At 39.7% G+C, this 5,761-nt stretch overlaps 1 pseudogene; it reads right to left on the bottom strand.

Moving 5' to 3' along the window:
• Window positions 1–520: 520 nt before the first annotated feature.
• LOC115833762 lies at window positions 521–3,112 on the bottom strand (annotated as a pseudogene).
• Between the last annotated feature and the right edge of the window lie 2,649 nt (window positions 3,113–5,761).

Here is a 5,761-nt window from a genome sequence, read left to right as displayed (position 1 = left end):
TTCCAAATATAAGAAAATTTAGGACTCACTATCCATGTTTTCTCAACATTTTTTTATCTAGGTCCTGAAGAGCATAGAAAATACTGTATATTGTCAGATTTATTTTTATAGACATTCATTGTTTCTTTTGCTGTATTTCCTGTGCATCTTCGTATGAATATATGGAGACAAGGACAAATGTACATTTAAGTGGTTATATGAATTTTGCTTATATGGCTAATTTCTTATATGGATGTTGTAAATGACAAGATAAAATAGTAAAGTTTGATAAACTTATCTGTGCCCTGTGAACTTTAGTTCACTTACTGTATAACTTAATTCAGTCACTAACAATTAGTTTAAAAAGTGTTTTTTAAAAGCTGCAAACCAAACTTTATTACACATATCTGAATCAGGAAAGGGTAAACTGTGACACAGTTTTTTTGTGCCACTGACTTTTTTGGGGAGAAACGTTCTGCAATAAAATAAGAGTTTCCAAACTATTTTTTAAAAAGCTTGAGTTTTCCTCTGTGATTAACCTTCACTCCTCAGTCTCTTTTACCCAAAGAAGGGTTCTTAGGTCATCTTTCTGAAGTTTAGTTTCTGGAAAGTTTTCAGCAAACCTCTCCTGTGATTTGTCCTAGTTTCTGTTGTTGCTGTTGTTGTTCTTGTTGTGGAGAAGGTGAGTCTCTTTAATTGAGGATGGTTTGTCTGTCTCCAATCCTGCCTGTGTTTGCCGAAGCTGAAGCTGTATCAGAGTTCTTATTCTCCCACCATCGTTCCCCAGGCCTTCTCCTGTTTTCAACACTTCTTTTTCAACATCTTCTGACCTTTGTCAGTGTCAGTAATTTCAGAATGAACAGATGCAGGAGCATCATCTTTTTTGAAATTTCCTTCACTTCCAATCTGCTCCCTATGTTTTCCAGCTCTATCTTTATATTTTAGATTCTCTAGTATCTTAACATCTTCATAGTCTCTATTCTGTAAACCATATTTTACTCAAATATTTTAAAAATCCTTTTCTTCTTTCCAGCTCGTTTCCTTCTTAGTTCATGTTGGACCAACAAATGATTGATCTTTCTTATCAAAGAAAATGTGCACTCTAACCTACCATGGTTCACATCCAACACAGCTATCACTGTCAGGGTGAATGTAATAAGATTAGGAGTTTTGATATCATGATCTTGCTGATCTGACAGTTCAGTCATTCACTTTATTTGGAAGACTAACGTCATTATAGTAGGTCTGACAATAATCTGACATTGACCAAGGAGCATGGTTCTCTGTGAGTACTTCTACATCAGACTTTTATTACCTCCATTTCTCCCACAGTGGAGTACATTACTGAGTTCTTCCAGCTGCGTGAGGAGCCCCTGGAGGTTGCTCGTTTCTCTCCAGTCTCTCCAAGTTTTACTTTATCTCCATGCTCAAGTTCATAAGGGTCACATTTAGTTTTCAGCTGAACAATCCATTTTCCATGAACAATTGTTCCATTTTGACTGCCTGATCCAAAAGGACATAAGTTTGTAAGTCATGGTCAAAATGAATTTCTGCATGAAACTTACACCAACTTCAGGGATTCGAAGAGTATGCTCCATATAATTTTCCCTTCCAATTGTAGCAGGTTTTACAGCAGTAATGACGAAGAATGATCCTGTCTGTAACACAGGTGATCTAATGACAATTACTCTCATATATGAGAGCCACACTTTTTCCTCATCTTCCTCCTCAGCATCTTTCACAGTTGCATTGCCTTCACTGTAATGCCTTCATCATAACTGCCCTCGGCTTAAGAGTCTGTAATTTCACCTTCTTCTGGTTCACTATCAGTGTCTGTCACTTTCTCATCTTTAAATAAAGTTGAATTGAGATGTTTTCATTAAGAGGAGATTCCATAGTGTTTCCACTAACTGGAACAGTGAATTTTGGGGGAGTATTTCTGAGATGAATGCTTATTTTGGCCTTTTCTTCACACTTGTAAAATTGTCTTTCCCACTGCAGCTTGTATGTTCAACACTGACGGTTTCTTGATCCTCTGAATTCAAATCCTTTTCCTTATTTTTTCTTTAGGAGTGTCTGGATCCTTTCTTAATTTTTTATTTTTGTTTTGTGCTATAAATCTGATAAGGCTGCAAATCTACTTGAGAATGAAACCGATAGCGACCACTTTCCACATCACAGTAGTAATAAATTTGATCATAATAAATTTGATTCTCAGAATCTTAATAGAAACCAGTGCTGTGGTCAAAATACAGTCCAGCATTTTCATCCAAACTAAGTGCAATCTGTGATAAAGCCGCTTCTGCTGCAGCTCTCAAACTTCCAGCTAATGACGAATCTTCTAAGGATGTATCTTGTGCTGCCAATGCAGATGCTGGCTCCTGTGAATTTGAGGCAAATGACCCTCTTGTCTACATTCAACATTGCTGTTTTATCAGTACCAGGGTGAACATCATTTTCTATTTGTAACTGGTCTTTAGAATTCAAAGTAGGAGTTTCAATATCCTGATCTTGCTGATCTGACAGTTCAGTCACTCACTTTATTTGGAAGACTAACATCATTAGAGTAGGTCTGACAATAATAATCTGAAATTGGCCAAGGACCATGGTTCTCTGTGAGTACTTCTGCACACTTTTATTATCTCCATTTCTCCCACAGCGAAGTATGTTACTGAGTTCTTCCAGCTGCATGCGGAGTTCCTGGCAGTTGCTCCTGTCGCGGGCTTAGGGACGGGGAGGGGGAGGGGCGGTCAAAGCGAAGGCGCTGGCGGTGGGGACGGGCCGGAGGAGGCCGTGAGTTAGGGAGCCAGACTGCTGAGGCCTCGGAGGGGCTGCGCGGGGCCGAAGCGGAGGCCTGCGGAGCCACGGGCCACGGGGGCGCACGGGCAGCCACAGGCAGCCTCCCCGGCCTGGACGCCCCGAAACGCGGAGCCTAACGGGGCTGCGGCAACAAGCAAGGGGATGGCGATGGCCCTGCCGGATCTGTGCGGCCTGGTGTCCTGGGAAGGATTGCACCTTCTCCAGCCACGGGGGCTGCAGGAAGAGCGTCGAAGTCCAGGGGCCGGAGGCGCTCCCGCCGTTCTCGAGTTGAGCTGGAAACAGTGGCCAAGAGTGTTTTAAATCGAGTTTCCATGTGGCTACATATGACCTCCTGGTTACTCTTATTTTTCCTCCATTCGTTGAACTATGATTGACAAATTGAAAAGTGTGTATTTTTAGGGTGTACAAGAATGTTTTGAGATGTGTATACGTCTTTAGATTATCTCAATTAAGCTAGTTAGCATATCTATCCCCTTACATAGTTAATACATTTCTGTGTGTGTGTGTTGGGAACACCTGAGATCTACTTTTGTAACAAATTTCAAGAACACAGTATTGTTAACTATAGTCAGCATTGTGTACATTAGGTCCCCAGCAGTTACCTTATAACTGAAGGTGCATCCCTCCCCACTTTCCCCACTTCCTAGCCCATGGGAACCACCGTTCTACTCTGTTTCCATGGCTTTTTAATTTTAATTTTTATTTACTTTTTTAGATTTTACATACAAACAAGATCATGCAGTAGTTGTCCTTCTGTATTCAGCTTATTTCACTTAGCATAATGACTTCAAGATTTATCAATATTTTTGTAAATGAAAGAATTTCATTTTTTATTAAAGCTGAAATTATATATCTCTCAGTTTATTTATTTATCTGTATCAGAGGAGTGCAGATACCCTTGATGATACTGATTTTATTTCCTTTGGCTATATACTCTGAATTGGGATTAATGGTAGTTCTAGTTTAAAAATTATAAAGAACCTCCATACTGTTTTTCATAATAGCTGTACCACTTGACATCCTCAGCACAAGTGTACAAGTGTTCTCTTTTCTCTGCACCCTAACCCTTTTTATCTTTTGACTTTTTGATAATAGGTATCCAAACACCGTGATAAGGTGATACTTCATTGTGATTTTCATTTTAATTACTCTGATAATTAGTGATGTTGAACATTTTTTATATACCTATTGGCCATTTGTATATCTTTGGAAAAATTGCTATTTATATATTTTGCCCAATTATTAATCAGGAAATTGCTTTTAATTCTGCTGTGTGGATTCTTCTTTTGTATTGATTAGTGTGATATATATTTTGGATAGTAATGTATTATCCTACATATGGCTTACAAATATTTTCTCCCATTCCATATAATGCCTTTATATTTTGCTGATTGTTTCCTTTATTGTGCAGAAACTTTTTACTTTGACATAATTTTTACTTTGACTTGTTCATTTTTGCATTTGTTGACTGTGTTCTTGGTGTCAAATCTAAAGCATCATTGCCGTGACCAGTGTCAAGGAGGTTTTTCCCCATGTTTTCTTTTAGAGTATTCATTATTTCAGTTCTTTTATTAAAGTATTTATTTCATTTCAAATTCATTTCGTGATGGTATGAGAAAAGGTTTACTTTTTGTCTGTGCATAGCTAGTTTTTCCTACACCACTCCTGGATGTGTTTATCCTTTCTCCATTCTGTGGGATTGGTTGACTGTATATTTGTGAGTTTCTTTCTGGGTCCTCTATTCTGTTATATTGGATTTTATGTAGGTACTGTACTATTCTGATAGCTACAGTTTGTAATACAGTTTGAATTAGGAAGTGTGAGGCTTCCAGCCTTTTTGTTCTTCTCCAGTATTTGGCTATTTGGGGTCTTTTGTGGTTCCATACTAATTTTAAAATTGTTGTTCTGCATTTTTAATAAAATGGCATTAAAATTTTGATAGAAATTTATTTAACTCTGTAGATCACTTTGTGTAGTATGGATATTTTAACAATATTTTCAGAATCCATGGACACAGGATATAGTTCCCATTTTGTATTCTTCATTTTCTTTCCTCAACATTTTATAGTTTTCAGTATGGAGATCTTTCATATTCTTTGTTAAACTCATTCCTAAGTATTCCATTCTATTTGATAATATTGTAAATGGAATTATCCTTATTCCTTTTTCAGATATTTGTTGTTACTGTAAAAAAATGTAACCGATGTTCATATGTTAATATTTTATCCTGAAAATTTACTGAATTGGTTAGTTATAACAGGTTTTTATTTTTCTTTGTGGGTAAAATGGTAAGTATTCTGAACTCTGGTTAAACTTTAAATTGATAGTTGCTATTATCTTTAAAAATTATTTAAAGTATGACCAGATAGATTCCTGCTTTCATGAATTCAATAGAATTCAAGTCTTCCCATTTAAAATAATTTTGTGTGGTTGGCCTGGGTCCTGGGGATTGGGGGCACCCCGTGGGAGCTGGGAAATTCGTGGGGGAAGGAAGGGAGAAGCAGTTAGAGAGGGGACTGAGCTGGGGAAGCAGAGAGGGGCTCCAAGACAGCTGGGAGGAGAGAGGGTCGTGTGGGAGACTCAGTGGGGAGAGAGAATGGGTCAGAAAAGGAGGAAGGGTGACAGTGGGCAACAGGACGGCTTCCCAGCGTGACAGGGAACATTGCTGACACTGCGGGCACCCAGGGAACAGTGCGGGCAGGGTGGGAGGGAGTGGAGAGGACCCGGTAGGCCCCAAGGTCAGTGTGGAGAAAAGACATTTCCCGGATCCTTCTCATCTGCCCAGCGTTCTGTGGGCATGCCCCCCCGCCCAGGGGCAGGGGAGGATGGCTCCCGGCGGGCTCGAGAACTAAGGGGCGCACATCGGCTTCGCAGGGCTGGGATGACAGGGGAAGCCTGCTGTGGATCTCGCTGGCCCCGTGGGTGGTTGCGGGGGAGCGGGCGGGGCCGAGCTCAAGGGGCC

This window comes from Nomascus leucogenys, unplaced genomic scaffold, assembly GCF_006542625.1.
Source record: "Nomascus leucogenys isolate Asia unplaced genomic scaffold, Asia_NLE_v1 001754F_25456_qpd_obj, whole genome shotgun sequence".
In the NCBI taxonomy this organism is placed as follows: domain Eukaryota; kingdom Metazoa; phylum Chordata; class Mammalia; order Primates; family Hylobatidae; genus Nomascus; species Nomascus leucogenys.
The sequence above is the reverse complement of the archived record's forward strand: the minus strand, read 5'-3'. Positions and strand labels throughout refer to the sequence as shown.